The sequence below is a fragment of the Chlorocebus sabaeus genome, chromosome 7 (genome assembly GCF_047675955.1).
Source record: "Chlorocebus sabaeus isolate Y175 chromosome 7, mChlSab1.0.hap1, whole genome shotgun sequence".
Taxonomy (NCBI): Eukaryota; Metazoa; Chordata; class Mammalia; order Primates; family Cercopithecidae; genus Chlorocebus; species Chlorocebus sabaeus.
The window spans coordinates 65,504,218-65,526,165 of NC_132910.1; the positions used below are offsets into that span (position 1 = coordinate 65,504,218).

A 21,948-nucleotide genomic window follows, 5' to 3' on the forward strand; every position below is an offset into this window, starting at 1 on the left:
ATTTATTACCTCCTTTTTCTGTAACATTTTACTCTTTTTCTATTCTTGTACCAATACCACACTGCCTTAATTATTGCAGCTTTATAATAAGTCTTGATATTCAGTAAAACAAACCCCACCTTATTTTGCTTCAAGTGTGCATTGCTATTCTTGGTCCTTTGTGATTCCTCAGAAATCTTAGAATCAGTTATCTAGCTCTACAAAAAGCAAACATAAACACCAATTTGAGAAAAATTAATGTTTTTAATAATATTGATTCCTTTAATATATGATCACATCATTTTCCTTCATTTATGTATGTCTTTTAACATTTCTATCCATCAAGATTTACAATGTTCTGTATAGAGACGCTAAATGTATTTTGTATACTTATTGTAAGAATTTGGTAGTTTTTACTATTGTAAGCGCTATTGCATTTGGCATTTTATATTTTTAAATAATGTGCATGTTATTGTAAATTGTATCTTATGCTTTAAAAAATTTACTGGTTGCTCTCATTTAAAAGTAAATACAACTATTTCCTGATGGATAAAATGCCCCTTTACTGGAAAATTTAATAATAGGCAACTGTGGGACTATGTATGGAATAGAAGTAATATTGAATATTTTAAAAATAAAATTCATATAATTAGGGAACTTGTTTGTGAATAATCCATTAATTAACTTTAATGAATGTTTTCCCTTTACCAGATATCATGAGAGACACTGAGAACATACAATGGTCCCAAAATACAATGTAACAGTTTTATGATAATATCTATCATATGAATACATAAAGCAAGCATACATAGCTCTAAATCATTTATATATACACACACATACATATAACTACATACAACTTACAAATTTGTAAATTATTTTATTCCATATCATCTAATTTAATCCCTAGGACAACTTGTGAGTTCAGTCTTGTTAATGCTTTGTAGTGGCAATGGAGATTCTGCTGGGATAGAAAAATCTCTATCAGGAGATTTTTTTGAATTAGGAACCTGTTGCACTGTATCATAAACTTGCCGTGGCACTGAAGACCCTTCAGTCGATAGGGTACTGATGGCTTTCTCATGAATAAAGGTCACTGATGAGATGAGCGTTTATTCCCCTGGGAAGTGAACTCTATGAAGGCAAGGATTTTAATTTGCTTTGCTCACTGCTCTGTCCCCATTATGTAGAATGATGCCTGTGATATATTTAGCAATCGGCAATTATTTATTGTATAAATAAAAATGAAGAAGTAAAGTTTACTCTGAAGTGGACAAAGATGAAGAGAGACTTTGGCATCACTGGTTTATAGATTTAATCTAAACCATTAAATTAGGTGCCACAATTAGAAAGACATGTGCATAGTAGGTGATTTGACAAGAGAATAGCTTGCACAAATGAGATCACTCCAGGCATTTCATTGCTCTATAATGGTAAATTTGCCTTTCTAAGTTGTTTTTCTCTTACTTCCAAGCTAGGATCTAATTCTGCCCGCAATAAAGCAATGGAATTACATTTTAGCACAGAGATAAGGATCCTGAAAATAATCATAACAATCTTCAAAGCAATGAATGAATCTTTTTGGATTAGCAACTTATTAGGGCCATTTTCTATAATTCCGTTGTCATAGATAATTGACAGCTGACTGACTCGTCAACTTATCTCTCTGACCCTCAATAAATGTAGGAAACATATATAAATATATAATTGTCATTTGAAAGACATATGGGACTATATTCCCATGATTATCGCATTAGGACTTTGTCTTTTTTTTTTTTTTTTAATTTATTTATTATTATTAAACTTCAAGTTGTAGGGTACATGTGCACAACGTGCAGGTTTGCTACATATGTATACTTGTGCCATGTTGGTGTGCTGCACCCATCAACTCGTCATTTACATCAGGTATAACTCCCAATGCAATCCCTCCCCCCTCCCCCCTCCCCATGATAGGCCCCGGTGTGTGATGTTCCCCTTCCCAAGTCCAAGTGATCTCATTGTGCAGTTCCCACCTACGAGTGAGAACATGCGGTGTTTGGTTTTCTGTTCTTGTGATAGTTTGCTAAGAATGATGGATTCCAGCTGCATCCATGTCCCTACAAAGGACACAAACTCATCCTTTTTTATGGCTGCATAGTATTCCATGGTGTATATGTGCCACATTTTCTTAATCCAATCTGTCAATGATGGACATTTGGGTTGATTCCAAGTCTTTGCTATTGTGAATAGTGCTGCAATAAACTGACTTTGTCAAAATCTTGAGGAAGTGGATTATTGTTTCAAATCAATGGTGTAATTTTATAAATAAATTACTTCTGTTATTCACATATAACAACAGTAACTGTAAATTTAATTCAGAATTTAAATTTAATTTACAAGCATAACACATAATCATAGAAATAAATATTTTTTCATAAACATATGAATTTTCCAGGTTTTCTATTTTCTTATTGGGTTGTTTATTTCTCCTCCAGTGATACCAAACTTCCTAATATTACAATCATTTTTCTTTCCAAAAATTGAGGGCTGGGCACGGTGGCGTAATCCCAGCACTTTGGGATGCCAAAACGCGCGGATTTTATGAGGTCAGGAGTTTGAGACCAGCCTGGCCAACACTGTGAAAACCCATCTCTACTAAAAATACAAAAATCAGCCGGGCGGGTGGCACACACCTGTAATCCCAGCTACTCGGGAGGCTGAGGCAGGAGATTTGCTTTAGCCTGGGAGGCAGAGTTTGCAGTGAGCTGAGATCCTGCCATTGCACTCCAGCCTGGCTGACAGAGCAAGACTTTGTCTCAAAAAACAAACAAACAAACAAAAATGAGGTGAAATTTACATAGAGCACAATCCAGTGGCATTTAGTACACTTGCAATGCTGTGCAGCCACCACCTCTATTGAGCTTCAAAACATTTTCATTATTCCAAAGAAAGCTCCACACCCATTTAGCAGTCAGTTCCCACTCCTCCCTCTCCTCAAAACCTGGGAACCACCAATTTTCTTTTTCTTTTCTTTTCTCTTTTCTTTTCTTTTCTTTCTTTCTTTCTCTTTCTTTTCTTTTCTTTTCTTTCTTTTTTTTTTGGAGACAGCATTTCGATCTTGTTGCCCAGGCTGGAGTGCGATGGCCCGATCTCTGCTCACCAAAACCTCCGCCTCCTGGATTCAAGCGATTTCCTGTCTCAGCCTCCCGAGTAGCTGGGATTATAGGCATGTGCCACCATGCCTGACTAATTTTGTATTTTCGGTAGAGATGGCTTCTCCACATTGGTCAGGCTGGTCTCAAACTTCCAACCTCAGGTGATCCGCCTGCCTCGGTCTCCCAAAGTGCTGGGATTACAGGTGTGAGTCACAGTGCCCAGTCCACCAATTTTCTTTTTCTCCCTATGGGTTTATCTATTCTTGATGTTTTATATAAATAGAATCATACAATGTGTGGCTTTTTTGTATCTGGCCTCTTTCACTTAGCACATTGTTTTCAAGGCTTATCCATTGCAGCATGTGTCAATATTTCATTTGTGATGGTTGAATAAGATTCCATTTTAGGTATATACCACATTTTGTTTATCCATTCATCTGTTGATAGACACTTGTGTTATTTCCACCTTTTGGCTGCTGTAAAGTGCTGTGGAGTGTTCTTTAAACCATTGGGAAAAAATGTGAAGATTATGTCTAATATCTTACCAACTGCAGCATTCCCAACAATGATTAAATATACTTTATAAGAGTCTCATGAGGTTGCCTCATAAAAGAAGCTACTCCAATGTTAGTCAGCATTAATACTTTTGGACAACCCTCTATTTCAAACCCCAAATTTGTGTTTTTAATTCTATTAAAATCACTTTAGAATATATTCACATATAAATCTCTGAAAAGAAACCGAAAAAAAATGCTTAAGATTTTTATTGTACATGTCATTTTTTTTTTTAAATAATTGATTTATCTGATATTTTTAACTAACTAAAAAAGCACTTCAACTTCTAACTTTCATAAGAAATCATTCATATATTCTACTCTATGAACTTTGATTTTTTTCTCATCTGGTAACTCCTGAATGTTTCTCCTCCTTACAGTGTTTCTTGCAATCACATAGGCAAGAATTATTGAAAGATTTATTTACTTATACTTGAGAATTCTTAACTCTTTCTTTTTCAAGATTAAAATTTTATATGGACAAAGAAGAAACAGGAAAGAAGGAACTAATTCTAATTCCACAGCAGAAGGGCTAATATTTAATCCACCTCTCTTCTAAAAATAAATGCAAGTCCCAGCCTGGGCAACGTAGTGAGACCTCATCTCTACTAAAAATAAAAAGTAAAAAAATTAACTGAGTATGATAGCATGCCTGTAGTCCCAGCTACTTAGGAGGCTGAGGTGGGAGGATCACCTGAGCCCAGGAGTTCAAGGTTGCAGTGAACCATGATCGTGCCACTGTACTCCAGCCAGTGCAAAACAAAACAAAACAAAACAAAAAAACGCTGTCTCAAAACAAACAAATAGAAAAACCATGATAAGCATAAATCCCCAAGCTAGTATTGTTTTTCCACTTTGACCTTGAATGCTTTACATTTTATCAGTAACTAATTAACCTTATTTGTCATCATAGGACATTTGACAATAACATTTATGTCTAAGCTAGTTCTCCTTATAAAGGTTTTAGATGGACATGGATGTGCAACAAAAGTTAAGTTCTATTCTCAGGTGAACTTACATTTTTCTCAGCTGTAGATAAGCAGTAATTGAAGTGAAAAACTGTCTCCTCTCTCCTGCCTTTGGGATGTAATGGCCATGCAGGTGTCTTTTTGCCAACTCTGTGCTCTTGACAATGTTATTAGCTCAAAATCACCAGGAGCAAAACATTTTATACAAGAAACAGAGATGCTTTTATACTACTAAATGAGTTTTCTGGGATTTCTAACACTGCTAGTTTTGTATAAAGGTGGATGCCTACCCTGTGGAGGAACATTAATAGCAGTGAATTCAAAGCAACCATTGTTAGAAGCTTGTATTTTAGAGGATGCCTTTATTTTCTTTTGCTAGACTTCATTACAAAAGTCTCTTGTTTTATTGCCATTACCTTTCTAGGCCAGTCTATATTCGGGTTCTGGCCAAAGATGAAAGTTGTATGCAAACATCCAATGGGCAATACAAAAATCATTTTCAAGATAGCCTTTTGGGAAATGTTATTTGCTTTCCAATTAGAGTCTGTTATTTCATGACTATTATCACTGAAAAAAAAAAAAGAATATTCTTAATCATTCAGTGCATTTGAAGAGCTGTGTTATTTATGTTTTTTAATTTTTCTCATGTCTGAAATATTCTCACATGTTTTTTGGTCAACATAAATCAAGTCAGTGTTCTGTGGCCTGGGCATAGGCATGGTAGGCATGAATAGGCGTGCTGCACACCTACCCAGAGAAACACAGGAGAAGGGTCTGGTACATGATGTAGGTTTCTAGAAAGGGAGGAGTCACAATGGATGAGTCCCTCCATCTTCGAGCTACAGATATGAAGTGAAGTGAAATTACTTGCCCGAGGTCATAAGTATACTCAATGACAATATTGGCAGAAGCATCATGTCTACAGATCCCAAAGTAGTGTTTCTTCAAACAGTATCCTGGTGTGACACTGGAAAGAATTGCAAGGAAAATGGCACAAGTGGATTACATCAGTCTTGACTTGAGTCTCTACTTACCTGATAGTTGGCTCCACTATGAAATACAAAAAGAGTAGTACTTGTTTTAGTATAAAAAAAGTATGAAGTGAAATTACTAAATGGGCTAATTTTTTCTCATTACCAAGGTTGTTTACTATTTAAGAATCACAGGAAGAAGGAAAAATGTACATTAACATTTACCAAATGACAGTGGTAGTAACTTGTCAAAAAGCTACTTCATTAGTACTTCATTAAGTAGAATACTTCATTTAGCATTACTCCATTAGATAATATATAAAAAACAAGGCAAGTGGAGTAAACCATCTGGGTTGAAAGTTGTAAGAGAAAGAGACTTGGTTGGAAACTTGAATAAATGAAAATATTTGTACTACAAGCATCTGATTTCTGTATGCATGGTGGCAGGCAAGTAATTTCTTGGCTGATGCCTAAATCATGTTTTTGAATTGAAAACTAAATATCTGGCATTTAAAGGAAGGAAGTCTTAAAAATGGAACACACAGATAAGTCTACTTGAAATACAGAACTGAGAACATTAGTTGAGTTATGAAAAATCTATGGTTGGAGACTACCATGATCCATGTCTCTGCCTGGAACCCTCTCCTCACCCGTAATGTATTTCTCTAGGAGATTTCTTTTTAAGTGAATGTTCCAGGTATTATACTAGGTGATTTACACTGATTATTACATTTAAATCTCAAAACAACCCTGTGAGGAAAGGTTAAGTAATCCAGTAAAAAGTCCCCCAGCTAGTAAGTGGCTAGCCGAAGATTTGAGGAGTCGTGACTTGAATGCAGGCCTTCTTATCTCAGGTCTGAGTTGATATAATAATAATGCCTTCCATGGTGGGATGGAGAGTTAGGAACTTTACCCACTTTTGGACAAATAGGATGCCATGTCTTAAGGAAGGGATTTCTATTCTGGAGAGAAGACAATCTGGGAGCTCCCAACTGGACTACAAATTCCTTAAAGGTAGAAATATACTCACTATTATATTCTGAGCATCAGGTAGGCACACAATAAATACTTGTTGAATTTATGAGAGCCTGGCAAATTTGCCACCCTTTTAAAAAGAATAGTCTATAACAGAAGTTTAATTCCAAGGAATTTCCAATAGGGGCAAAAAAGTGGAGTGGAGGGGAGTTGTCACGGAATGATAAGGAAACATAATTATCCCATATTTGAGTGTGCCTACATATGAAAGACTGATCAATCATAAGCAGATGTGTTAAATCTTAAAAAGAATATAGGATATGACCCAGAACATTAAAGCATTATTACAATAGCCGTAAACATTGGAAGAGATTCCCTAATCAGCCTACCTTAATATGGTGGTTTGGAAGAAATGTTATCTCAGGGAAAAAAGAGAAAGACCATCAGAAAACAGTGTGGTTGGTGACAGAAGCACAGTGCCCTCACCAGAGGTGCTATGAAAATGATTAAGGCTGTGTAAAGTAGATCATTCAAAAACTAGGTGCCACTGAAGAACAGTTGCTATGGCAACTGAAGTAATATAGAAGGGAGAGGCGAGGCCAAGGAAGAAGGAATGACATAAATTGAAAACCTAGTAAGTGCCAGGCACTGAACAATGAGTTTCACAGTTAATACCTCAATTTATCTTTACAGCTCTATTTTACCTTCCTGTGATTGTGCTACTGCTAAATATCCACAGGCTTCCTGTCTGTTCTGTAGAATGGGATCCTAGTTCATCAGATTCTCTATTTTCTTGCTGAAAACAAGCAGTCATAGAAAAGAGATGTCACTTTGAAACAGAAGAGGTTAATAAAGTGACTACAAAAGGGTAGACAAACATCATCAAATAATTGTGTAGTCCTATGGGCTTGGCCACAGCCAGGAGCCACTGTCACTCCTAGGCCTAAAGAGGCAAGGAAAGGAGCAGTTACAAGAAGGTAGAGAGAGGCTCTGTGGGGAAGGATGCCTGGGAAGAACAGGGTCTTTCAGTGGAGATAGCCAAAACAGGCAGAAGGTAGCTGAGGGAATAGGAGCCTGCATCTCCCTCTCTTGCAGCCTTCCAGACCTCCTCCCTGTGCCGTTCTTTATATAGCAGAATTTCTACCTCCACAGGCTTTTCTGGGTTAAAATATCCAAGTGTCTGCAGGGTTTTTATTACAGCCTGGACTTGCTGCAAAGCCTTTTCTTGAAGTGGAACCCACTCCACATTCACAATTTAAATCTGCTATATTTTGCTCCAAAATTCAAAAGTGTCCTCCAAGCATTGTGCCTTTATTTGTGGTAGGTGAGCAGATATCTCACTTTCAAAACAATATCCTGATATTTCCAAAATCACTGGATTTTTAGGAATCTATACCAATGTGGCAAACCTCTTAAACTTCACAGGGTTTTTGTTGCTATCCTCTTATGTACATGGGTCTTACTAGTCCTGATCCCCAGACTCATTAGTATAACATCATCAGTATAATAAATAAGCCTGTGTGATGTTCTGTGGTATATAAAGACTATAAAGAACTAAAGTATGACATTGGGCAGGAGAGTTGACTGTCCTGAAGCAAAGTGGTAAAGATATACTTTTGTATCTATGAAACTGCTTCTAATTTTCCTTGACAGATTTTTTCTAATTGGCTAAGTCAACAGCTGTATTCTAGCTGCTGAAGACTGTAGTGATTTTTCCTCATCTGGAGCTGCAGATTAAAACATAACTCAGTCATTATCCAAGACCTATCAAGCTTATGCATCAGCCAAACAAGCTATTTAGATGAACACGTGGTATGAATCAACTTCCCCTGCATTTACACGATTGTTTGTTGTGGAATTAATTTTTTCCATTCACCCAGGCATGTGGTGTCACTTTTGGGTTGCTATATTTTGCAGGGTGTAAGGGAGAAGGCATAAGAAGAGGAGAAGCTTTACTAAAACCAAGGAGAATGGATTTATGGAGAGGGCCATCTGGCAAAAGCTGGGACCTTCAGGAAAGATGAAACCAACTCCCAGCAACCCTGCAGGGAGGGTCCTAAGGGAATCCATAAATACCCTAAACTCATCCTTTTCTATCATCTCAACATCTGCTTGTGTTTCTCATTGACCAAGCCAACCAGAAGCCAGAGGATGTGGCAGCTATTGGTGCATGCCATACAGATCAACCTCCCAGATGGAGCATAAGCAAAGTGAAGAAGGATGGAGAATATGGTGGGTAAGGTGGGAGGTTTTTTAATAAAAATAGCCAAAATATAAGCCTTTCACAATTTTAGTGCATTATTACTAGTCTTTAGAGGGAAGCGATCAAAAGTGGTAAAATTACGAAGTTTATGGCATTTTACAAATTTATTTCAAACATGAGTCTTGGGCTACATTTACCGACTCCATTTTTACATATAACTGGAAACTAAGTTGAACTTCTAGACCCAGTTTTTAATTCCTGTATTTGGAATCAACTCTTCTATCCCTCTAACTCTTCATTTAGAGCTGGTCATTTGAACCTCTTCATACAGAATGGGTACTTTTTACATCATGTGGGCCTGAACGTGCAAAAAGGAAAAGAATGAATTATAAAAAGGCTCTGATCGCTAAGGTCCTGTTGTCTCAATAAACTCTATTTCATTGAGCCTCTTTCCCATTACAAAGCTGCTCATATCTGTGATTTTTCTCTCAAGCATTCACTAAGAATTGTTTCTGTTCTTTCTTTGGGTGGGATGAGAATATTTGGAAATGCTGCTTGGAAGTACCATATGCCCATCTCTGCCCTTTCTTTAAAGGACCATGTTTGCTTAGTATTTTCTGTGTCACAGAATCAAATATTTACCCTCCCTGCAGCAGTAACAGCTGTTCTTAAAACCATTTATTTGCTTCTACAATAGAGCACTTCTGACTAATTTTCTCATGTCCAAAGACGCGTGCTTTACATTTCTGTGCTGGAGGATGCTGGTACCAACCAAGTGGTTATGTGATGAATGTGTTGGTTTTTGGTCTCTTTGTTTAATCTCATGTTTCTGGGTGGGCCAGAATTGAATTTTGAACTAATGAATTTTGAAATATCAAATTCATACATCTGGACTCTAACGTGCAAAATTATTTCACAGTCACGAACAATCTGTAAATACTAAACTGGCTTGAGATTCCAAGCATTGTAAGACACGAGAAAGCGGTACCTCTTTAATTTCACATTTCAAATAGGGCCTCTCACCAATCAAATGTTGTATGCCTCACACTGAATTTTGAAGAGTGCAGGGGAATTGCCATTCCAGAAAAACAGGTAGTCCTATGATATGTAAGAATTCCCATTCTTTTCTGAACTTATAGGAGATAAAGTTTAGTAACTAAATAAAAATTTAAAGGAAACATTTTAAATCTTACATTAGTTATTTCCTCCTCAATTGGTTCAGGGAATTTGAGCTATAATAAATAAATAAATAAAAATCACCCATGATAAACATCTGGTTGAGTTTTGCTAGTTATTTATATTTTAAGCATTCCTGCTTTCACTATTTGAATGAATGAAATTGAAGTGGGATAATTGTTACTGTTCATAACTCTGAACTTTCAAAAGAGAACATGGCATTGTTTTTGAAACCTTAGTAATGTGGGAAATTGTTTGTCATTCAATTAACTTGCTCATTTTTGGTGAACATCGCATACCCCAGCAGAAATGGTGTGGTTTGAGGGGTGGATTTTCCAGCAGTCAGAGTCTCTTAACTCTCTACTCGATGATATCTAGGGTGAAAGTGTCTGTTAGAACACAAGTCTCTTGTCCAGCTAGCGACCCTTTAAAGAAAGGAATCTGGGGAAAGTCTGGCAGAATTGTAAATAAAGCATATGGTTCAGTTATACCAGAGTGGGTGCCCACAGAAACGAAATGCTTGATTCAAGGCTATTTTTAAGTGGAGAAGAATATTTTTGTTTGATTTTATTACAAAAGGATTTTGTTTTAGCAAAATATGGAACAGATAGAAAAATTCAATTGCCACTGGTAGCAGTTTTTGCCTATTTCATGTGTAAAATAAATATGAAGATAATTAAGATAATTTCTAAATTACCACTAATTTGCATGTGTTAGTGAAAATGGGCTGGTGTATTGTTCCTTAGATAATAGAGATTTAAAAAATGTTTCTTATGGCAAACTTTAATTGTATAACACAGTAAAGAGAATAGTATAATGAAATTCCATTACCCACTATCACATTTAAACAATCTTAATCACAGAAGTAACTTTTTTCTATCATAATTTCAGAAAACTTGAGAGATATTGGGCCTCAAAGATATCAGTCTGACAACAAAAACCATATTTGGCAGATGTGGCAGTTGAGGGAGAACAAAATTGAGGGAGTTGACCAAAGTCCTCAGTGGCAGAGCTGGAAGTAGAAACCCTGTCATCCAGTTGACAGCTTAGCAGCATAAAATACGCAAACTTTATTTTTGATTTTCAGTTTTTTAAACTGGAAAGTGAAACTAATAACCATAATTTACAGTGTTGATGTGAGTGGAAGCTATGTAAAGAGGCTAGGTCCTTTCCTGGAAGGTAATAGGTCATCTAAAACATAGATCCCTCTCTCTCCTTCCTCACTTATCTCTAGCATCTGTAGCCACACATGGTAAAAACCACTCTGTTCAGCCTGAGAGGCCACCCTGAAACAGAAACTTGAGCCCGGAGTGAAAAGCCTCTATCAGAAACCACAGCGGTTAGGGGAAATGAGGGAAAGCACAAATACCTAAGCTCAGAAAAGAAGGTGAAAATGTTAACAGTTGGCCATCTGTCCAGAGAGGCAATCTGGAGTGGACGGTGTACAGTGAAATCCCCAAATCAAACAGCTATTAATATATGAGCTAGACATCCCACAAGGTCACACTTAGGACTGGGGCACTGTTCTGGTTTATCTTAGGGATCTGGCTCTCCGGATTATGAGTAGAGCAGAACTGATGACGTGATTGACAAATACTGAAAGGGAATGCATATGTAAGCACATTAAGAGGAGAAAAGAGAGGCAGAGGCTAAGATCAATATCAGAGATCAATTTTGCCCCCATGTTTGTTTCTTAAATGCCAACTAAAATAATTTTGGACTTTAATTTATTGCCTCTTTGTTTACGACATCTGTAGATGTCAGGTAATAGTGTAACATCTTAGCAATTTGTGAACATGTGGAAACCACGACTCTGTGTTCTTGGAATCTTTGCTGAGATTTTTATCTTATAGCATGGACAAAGATCCCAATCAATGGGAATTGCCTGAAGTTGTTACATGCATGTAACAATCTACTTTTATTCAAGTGTACTGGAATTATTTGTCCACTGACTTCCTTCGAAGAGTGAAATGAAATAATAAGTTACAGTTAATGTTTCTGTTATAAAAAGCCCTGCCTTTTAATGTATTACTTTTTTTCTTATTAAAGTGCTCATTAAGTAATAATCTCTTTGGCCTGGCTTACGCGGTCAAATTGTCTGATATTATGAGCTTTGGTCACTTTCAAATTCCACAAATAAATACCATAACATTTTTGTACAATATCACTTAATAAAGCAAAATAACTTAAAATCTGGCCAATTCTTTTTGTTATTTTTTTCCTTCCTAACACATGTGTGTTTAATCCAATCTCAAATCCTGTTATAGATAAAGAATGCTGGCCAGGCACAGTGGCTCACGCCTGTAATCCCAGCACTTTGGGAGGACGAGGCGGGCAGATAACCTGAGGTCAAGAGTTCGAGATCAGCCTGGTCAACATGGCGAAACCCCGTCTCTACTAAAAAGTACAAAAATTAGCCAGGTGTGATGGTGGGTGAGTAGCGCCTGTAATCTCAGCTACTCAGGAGGCTGAGGCAGGATAATAGCTTGAACTTGGGAGGCGGAGTTTGCAGTGAGCTGAAATGGCACCACTGCACTCCAGCCTGGGAGACAAGAGTGAGACTCCATCTCAAAAAAAAAAAAAAAAAAAAAAAAACACACACACACACACAAAACAAAACAAAACAAAAAACTGCTGAATTTAGGCTTCTCTTTTGTCAATTGGCAGAAGACATCTTACTATTAATATAATTTGTTATTTAGAAATTCAAACTGGCATATAAGAAACATCTCACTTAAAATTGAGTCTTCAGGTGTTTAGAAATAATTTAAATGAGGCAACAATATTTTATAACAAAGTACCTAAAGTAAGACTTGAACATTTACCAAAGATAAGTTTTTTTGTCTTTCTATAGTTCAATAGTTCAAAAAATAGATAAAGCAAGCAGCAATCATTAACGTATATTTCTGGCATTGTTTTTGTGATTAGCCCACTTTAACAGTAACTTTAGGGAATGGCTAACAGTAACTTTAGTGAATGGCTCACAAGGTGTTAAGTTTGATTGAGAAACAGCAATACATGGATGAGGAGATATGGATTCTATCAGGGTAGGTTGGTTCTATACACTGCTTGGTGAGATCTGACAGAGGAGTGGGGATGCCATGGAGAAACGTAAGTGGGCAGAGGTAGGAAGTTAAGATCTAGAATAGGAAGTGCATGTATGGTGCACAGATAGACTTCACTTACCTCACATTTTTGCCTTTGGCTGATCTCATTAGGATCATAACATTTTACAAAACAGACTCCATGACTTCCTCTGTATCAAGACATTATTTTAATGCCTAATCAGAACTCATTCTTCCGTAAACTTAAATACTTTGCCATTTGCCCTAACCTTAGAGGAACTGACAAGGCACACGTTGTTACACTTAAAAACTTGGCTTTGTATTTGTTTGATCAAATAGGTCCGTTTTTCTTATTTAAATTCATACCAAGATTAAATTAAATAAATATTTTTTTGGCTACTGAGTGTTTTCAGATCCTAGTAAGTATTGGTGTCCATTCTCATGCTGCTTTAAGGATATACCCAAGATGGGGTAATTTATAAAGGAAAGAGGTTTAATTGACTCACAGTTCTGCAGGGCTTGGGAGGCCTCAGGAAGCTTAGAATCATGGTGGAAGGGGAAGCAAACATGTCCTTCTTCACATGATGTCAGGAAGAAGAAGAATGAGCAAAAGGGGGAAAGCCCCTTATAAAACTATCAAATGTTATGAGAATTAACTCATTATCATAAGAACAGGCTGGGATAAACTGCCCACATAATTCACATCTCCACCTGTTCCCTTCAGTAAACACATAGGGATTATGGGAACTACAACGCAAGATGAGATTTGGGTGGGGGCTCAGCCAAACCATATCAGGTGTTAAGGGCAGAAAGCTAATTACATCACTATTTCTATTTATTTTACAGCTTTGTTTCCAAGACAGGATGCTTATTCATTCAAGTGTAGTACACCAAAAAGGAAGGGTGGTTCCATCTGTGAAAATATGATAATATGAACTTTTAGTGGGCTAGGACTGATGAGTGAATAGAGATAATTATATGTGTTACTTATAAATACTATATATTCTAGATTTTGATTTTTCTCTGACTTAACTCTTTGCAGGTAACCAAATAATCATTTGATGAGTTAAAGCATTTTCAAAAAGAACACAGTTTTTAAAAAATCACACTGTACTCCACTCCTATCTGTCATCCCTTTGTGTGTGTGTGTTTTTTTAAACAGGTCCCAAATATTTACCAGCCATTTCTACATTCCCCAATCATGCAGTGATGCATTTGACCTATTGAGAATTGGTACACTGAAATATATAATGGTAGACTGCTTATTATGTTAAAATATCTTGATTATTTAAAAACCTAGCTTTGCAAATATGCTTAACAAAACTACTTTATTTTTACATTAATGCATTTCTAAATGTGTAATATTTCTAGAGAACAATTGATAGACTTGTAAAGGTACCATTATTATCTACATCTGTGTCTTACTTTCTCTTTGTGTGTGCAAATATCTATAAACAAATATGTAATAAAACATGCTAAAACGTTAGTATTCTAAATATATTATTATATAGAAAAAGACAGTATGTATTATACAAAATGTATTAAATGTTTGAAGTGCCTTTTAATCTACATGTGAATTCAGTAAACTCAAAGGTTAAAGGAACTTCACAGCTTAGTAGAGTCAATTCTAGTCTTTCTTCGCCTAATAAGTAAAGAGTATTGTTTCTATGGAAACCGCATTTAGAAAAAATAATAACTATTTTTCCAAGTATTTAAATATCCATGGTAAAATCAGTAGAATAATTTACTCTTTAGTGATAGAAATGCTTAAACATTTAGAATATATTGTACATTCTGATCACAGTACATATTTTACAGTTTAAAACTGAATTTCAAGAAGTTTCTTTTGTTATTAAAATGAATGGTAAGCCCAGTACTCTTCCAAAGACTGATATATTAGTTTTTTAAAAAAATATTTGAGCAACTATGTAAAACATTTGGTAGTGCCTTTTGGAATTAAAGAGTACCATTCATCGCTTTTAACTGCCATCTTGCGTCCCCGCGTGTGTGCGCCTAATCTCAGCTGGTCCACCCGAGACCCCTTGAGCACCAACCCTAGTCCCCCGCGCGGCCCCTTATTCGCTCCGACAAGATGAAAGAAACAATCATGAACCAGGAAAAACTCGCCAAACTACAGGCACAAGTGCGCATTGGTGGGAAAGGAACTGCTCGCAGAAAGAAGAAGGTGGTTCGTAGAACAGCCACAGCAGATGATAAAAAACTTCAGTTCTCCTTAAAGAAGTTAGGGGTAAACAGTATCTCCGGTATTGAAGAGGTGAATATGTTTACAAACCAAGGAACAGTGATCCACTTTAACAACCCTAAAGTTCAGGCATCTCTGGCGGCGAACACTTTCACCATTACAGGCCATGCTGAGACGAAGCAGCTGACAGAAATGCTACCCAGCATCTTAAACCAGTTTAATGCAGGCAGTCTGACTAGTTTAAGGAGACTGGCCGAAGCTCTGCCCAAACAATCTGTGGATGGAAAAGCACCACTTGCTACTGGAGAGGATGATGATGATGAAGTTGCAGATCTTGTGGAGAATTTTGATGAGGCTTCCAAGAATGAGGCAAACTGATTTGAGTCAACTTCTGAAGATAAAACTTGAAGAAGTTACTGGGAGCTGCTATTTTATATTATGATTGCTTTTTAAGAAATTTTTGTTTATGGATCTAATAAAATCTAGATCTCTAATATTTTTAAGCCCAAGCTCCTTGGACACTGCAACTCTTTTCAGTTTTTGCTTATACACAATTCATTCTTTGCAGCTAATTAAGCCGAAGAAGCCTGGGAATCAAGTTTGAAACAAAGGTTAATAAAGTTCTTTGCCTAGTATACAGGTTTTTTAAAAAATTTTATTGACACCGATCTGTACACAGTAAAAAAAAATTGCTTATAGAAAGCTAAAAAAAAAAAAAAAAAAAAAAGAGTACCATTCATCAAAATTGGCTGTGTGGTAACACCATAAAAGAAACAAAACTGTATTACCACAAAAATAGGGGTAATAATGGAAAAAACAATGTATTGTTAGAATAATTTCTACGTGTAATTTTTAACAGATTAGATATTACATATTTGTTTTTTATGTAATTAAATATTCTAAAATTTGATTTTCATTTAGTCAGGCATTATCTACCTGGCTAGTGAACGGCTAAATTAATATGACACATTACTCCATGATATATCACAGGAATTATTGACTCAATTTTAGCATCTTCTATGGCACTTAATGGAAAATACTGTAACTGTCTCCTTCAAAGTCAGTGAAATGCATCTTTGCAGCCCTGCCCAGAGCTTTTTATAGATCAGTTTGCTCTCTTATATAGTAGAATGATTATGTTCTCATGTACTTGGATTTCCCCATGGCTGTGCACCACCCTTGTGGAGAGAGGCTCTGGAGGGCGGCAATGGCAGTATTTTCTTTGGAAGGTAATGCTTGATCTCCAAGCCACCTGTAGATATTACATAGTCAAGGAGGGGGGGTTGGTTGACTGACAAACAAGAAGAGGCTCATTAACCAAAAGTAGAAGGAGACTTTCTTGCTTGCGTTTTCCACCAGCTTTGACTTTTAAGAAGACACTTTCATATTACTTTGGTTCAAAGCCTTGAAGATATATAAACAATAAATATATCTGGCATCCCTATTACCTCCTTATCCACTATCTATTTTTTTATTCCTTTTTCTCATTTATTAATAATGGGTTGGGATGAGGGGCTGTGCCAAATTCTGTGAAGTATTATCCCACTTAAAACTGACATGGAGTGGGATCAGTAGAGCTTATGAGCTAAAAGACTTCAAGCAAACCTCTACATTGAGGCAAGAGACTCAATGTGAAAGCCTAAAATTTGCATAGGGCAACAATCCTTTGACCGAAAATGTATCATCTATTTTTACTGAAATAATTCTTAATGAACCACATGAGTTAGAAAGGTTCTCTACCAAAACAAAAATAAACAACAACAACAAAAGTTTTTTAACCACTTTATTTCAAGACTTACACTGTAAAATATTTAAGGGAAATTCAAAGGTTCACTTGATTTCTGGGTTGCAAGTTTTATTTTCTAGGTCTGTGCCCACTGATAATTGAAAGTGGGATAGTTAGGTCCTGTCTGTTGCTATTTGCACTTCTACTGTCAAAATAGATATGATATAAAAATGTATTTCTGATACTTTAATTTATTCAAAGAAAGTAAATTTAAAACACTGTATTAAAAAGACATGTTCGTATTAGAAGATATTGAAAAACATTGACGTTCTTCACAGAACTAAAGAAAACTATTTTAAAAGTCATATGGAACCAGAAAAGAGCCTAAATAGCCAAGGCAATGCTAAGCAAAAAGAACAAAGCTGGAGGAATCACACAACCTAACTTCAAACTACACTATAGGGCTACAGTAACCAAAACAGCATGGTATCGGTACAAACACAGACACATAGGCCAATGGAACAGAATAGAGAACCCAGAAATAAGACTAAACACCTACAATTATCTGATCTTTGACAAAGGTGACAAAAGCAAGCGATGGAGGAAGTATTCCCTGTTCAATACATAGTGCTGGGATAATTGGCTAGCCATATGCAGAAGATTGAAACTGGACCCCTTCCCCTACATCATACACAAAAGTTAACTCACGATGTATTAAACACTTAAATGTAAAACCCCAAACTGTAAAAATTCTGGAAGACAACTCTAGCAATACCATTCAGTACATAGGCATGGACAAAGATTTCCCAATTATGACACCAAAAATAATTACAACAAAAGCAACAATTGATGAAGGGGGATCTAAGTAAACTACAGAGCTTTTGCACAGCAAAAGAAACAGACAGCCTACAAAATGGGAGAAAATATTTGCAAACTGTACATCTGACAAAGGTCTAATATTCAGAATCTCTAAGGAACAAATTTGCAAGAAAAATACAAATAGTCCTATAAAAAGATGGGCAAAAAACATAAACAGGCACTTTTTAAAAGATATGCATGAGGCTGACAATTATATAAAAAACAAAGCTCAATATGACTGTTCATTAGAGAAAAAAAATCAAAACCACAATGGGATACCATCTCACACCAGTTAGAAAGGATGTTATTAAAAAGTCAAAAAATTATATGCTGGCTAATCTTGTGGAGAAAAAGGAACACTTATACATTGTTGGTGGGAATATAAATTAGTTCAACTATTGTGAAAGACAGGGTAGCAATTTCTCAAAGATGAGAAAAACAAAATAATGTTTGATCCAGCAATTCTATTACTGAATATATACCTGAAGGGATACAAAGCATTCTATTATAAAGGCATATTCACACGTATGTTCATTGCAGCACTATTCACAATAGCAAAGACATAGAATCAACCTAAGTGCCCATCAATGATAGACTGGATAAAGAAAATGTGTTAGATATCCACTATGGAATAGTATGCAGCCATAAAAAAGAATGAGATCATGTCCTTTGTGGGGACATGAATGGAGGTGGAGGCCATCATCCTCAGCAAACTAACAGGAACAGAAAACCAAATACTGCATATTTTCCCTTATTAAGTGGAAGCTAAATGATGAAATCACATGGACTCACAGAGGGGAAAAACAGACACTGGGGCTTTTTGGAAGGTGGAGGATGGGAGGAGGGAGAGGATCAGGAAAAATAACTGATGGATACTAGACTTAATACCTGTGTGATGAAATGATCTGTGTAACAACCCCCCATGACACAAGTTTACCTGTGTAACAAATCTGCACTTGTACGTCTGAACTTAAGTTTAAAAAAAGAGAAAAATATACACAAGATTGCACTAATTGTCCCGGCTGTCTCAATCCAGGGGCAAAAACCACTATTTTTTCTTAGTTGAAATTATGCTTTATGTGTCCTTCTGCATCCTGCTTTTTCTAGTTAACCTTATATTGTAAGAATTTTTCTTATGCCATAATTTTCAAGTGTACATAAAAGTTTAATAGTATTTCAATATATGTATGTTACCTTAACTCACTGAACCAATAATATATTATTGAACATTTAGATTGCTTCTGATTTGCTGGGAGTAGGGACTTACTACTATAAAAAATACACAAGAATGTAAAAACACACATGAGGCTGGATCTGTACTTTTGATCCTTCTTTGAACTTAGAACATAGAGCAGGGACTCAATGTCTACTTTTTAAATTGAAGAAGAATGAACACAAACTTGATTATTTCTAGATCTTGGTGGAATAAGATTTCTTCCTGTCACAATAAAATGAAAGAAGATAACATGAATTCATAGCAGCATTGGCAACTCGAAGGTGGTATTACTAATAGATCACAATAGTGTAGAATTTCTGTATAACAAAAGATTGATGGTAACCAATTGATGTTAGGACTCAACAAGGCTGAGAACACTTTGTATCTATGTTCATCAGGGATACTGGGCTGTAGTTCTGTTTTTGTTTTTTTGTCATGTACTTGTCTAGTTTTGGTGTCAGGATAGTGCTCACTTTGTAGAATGAATTAGAATTCTCTCATTTTCAAATTTTTGGAGTAGTTTGAAGTGAATTGTTATTAGTTCTTTATAAGTTTGGTAGAATTTGGCAGTGAAGCCATTCGGTCCTGGGCTTTCCTTTGTTGGAAGACTTTTTGTTGCTTATTCATCAATCTTATTACTCATTATTGGTCTGTTTGGGTTTATACTTTTTCCTGAATGAGTCTTGGTAGGCTGTATGTGTCCAGGAATTTATCCATTTCCTCTAGGTTTTCCAGTTTGTTAGTATACAGTTGCTCACAATAGTCTCTGGTCACCTTATACATTTCTGTGGCATCTGTTGTTATGTCTCTTTTTTGTTTCTGATTTTGTTTATTTGGATCTTCTTTCTTGGTTTTTTCTTTCTTGATTTCTTCTTTCTTGGTTTATCCAGCTAGTTGTTTATTAATTTTGTTTATCTTTTCAAAAAACTTTATATTTGTTGATGCCTTGTATTTTTTAGTCTCTATTTCATTTAGTTCTGTTCTGATTTTTATTATTTATTTTCTTCTACTTAGTTGACGCCTTGTATTTTTCATTCTCTATTTCATTTAGTTCTGTTCTGATTTTTATTATTTCTTTTCTTTTACTTAATCTTGGGCTTAGCTTGTTCTTGCTTTTCTAGTTCCTTGAGGTGCATCATTAGATTGTTTATTTAATCTGTGTACTTTCTTTGATGTAGGCATTTATCGCTATAATCCTCTCTCTTTACACTGCTTTTTCTGTGTCCCATAGGTTTTAGTATTTTGTGTTTCCATATTCATTTTTTTCAAGAATTTTTTTTGATTTGCTGTCGAATTTCTTCTGTGATCCACTGGTTGTTCAGGAACATGTTTAATTTCCATGCATTGGTACAGTTTCTAAAGTTCATCTTGTTATTGATTTCTAGTTTTATTTCACTGTGGTCTGAGAAGATACTTGGTATGACTTTGTTTTTTAAACATTTGTTGAGACTTGTTTTGTGCCCTAACATATGGTTTATTCTGGAGAATGTTCCATGTGCTGATAAGAACATGTATTCTGCAGCTGTTAGAAAAAATGTTCTGCAGAGATGTCTGTTAGGTCCATATGGTCTAAAGTGAAGTTTTAATCCAATGTTTCTTTGTTGGTTTTCTGATTAGATGATCTGCCTAATGCTGAGAGTGGAGCATTGAAATCTCTAATCACAGATAGCAACAAAACATAGGAGATTTCCCAGCAGACTTTTGAGACAATTCCAAGGTTAGAGACCATAAAACTGGAAAAGAAGTAACTAAATATGATAAAAGAGGCTAGTCAGTTTACTCTCTGAAGATGTCTGATACCTGCATTGGCACAAAGCTAAGAATAGCATATTGAAAGGATAGGTCTGGCAGGAGGGTTTCTGCAGCACGTGTGGCACTGGAAAAATAGAAGTGCTCTAATGGAGTGGTTCTCATACTTGACCACACATTGGAACAAATCGTGGAATTTGAAAAAAATAAACTCTACATCCCACCTTTCAAAATTCTGATTTAGTAATTTGAGGATGGCCTGAGCATTGAAACTTTTTTTTTTTTTTTTTTTTTGGACAGAGTCTTGCTCTGTCACCAGGCTGGAATACAGTGGTGTGATCTTGGCTCACTGCAACCTCCACCTCCCGGGTTCAAGTGATTCTCCTGCCTCAGCCTCCCGAGTAGCTGGGACTACAGGTGCGTGCCACTACACCTAGCTAATTTTTTGTATTTTTAATAGAGACAGGGTTTCACCACGTTAGCCAGGATAGTCTCGATCTTCTGACGTTGTGATCTGCCCACCTCAGCCTCCCAAAGTGCAGAGATTACCTGTATGAGCCACCATGCCCAGGTAATCTTTTTGTATTTTTAGTAGAGACTGGATTTCACTATGTTGACCAGGATGGTCTCTATCTCTTGACCTCGGGATCTGCCATGAAACCTTTAAGTTTGAGAATTACTGCTCTAAATAACTACTTTTGGTTTACCAAGAGGCCACCCTCAGAAACAACATGTCCATTTGGACTTCTCAAGTGCAATCACTGGAGGACTTCTATAATTAGATCTGTATTCATTTCCAGTCTAATACACCTGGGTTTATGAATTTAAGAAATACATCTTAACCACAAAAGTATTCAAGTGTAGACCTTATTTATTTAACTGTTTTATAAAAACAAATAGAAAATTAAGAATTGATAATGCTGACAGAGAACATATTTCAATGAACAGAGTTAATAAAGGAAACAGAACATATTAAAATAAATCAAATTAGTATCAGTAGAGAGGCATAACAGAATATCACATTCATAAAACAAAAGTTTGCTTTGAGGAAAGAATACTAAAATTTAAAATGTGATTGCTTCAATTAAAAATAAATTATCATTAGATAGATTTAGTACTAGGAGAGTAAGCACAGGGAAAGACTGAATTAGTGACTCAGAAAAGCAAGCCT

At 36.0% G+C, this 21,948-nt stretch overlaps 1 long non-coding RNA gene and 1 pseudogene across 1 annotated transcript in view; both read left to right on the plus strand.

The window, feature by feature from the left end:
- The window catches only part of LOC103236146 (uncharacterized), a 189,237-nt gene extending 167,673 nt beyond the window's left edge, over window positions 1–21,564 (plus strand). The window contains exon 3 of the long non-coding RNA XR_005238193.2: window positions 21,078–21,564. This is a non-coding gene — a long non-coding RNA (uncharacterized lncRNA). The remainder of the gene's footprint in view (window positions 1–21,077) is intronic.
- On the plus strand, window positions 14,985–15,888 carry LOC103236150 (transcription factor BTF3 pseudogene; annotated as a pseudogene).
- Window positions 21,565–21,948: the final 384 nt, after the last annotated feature.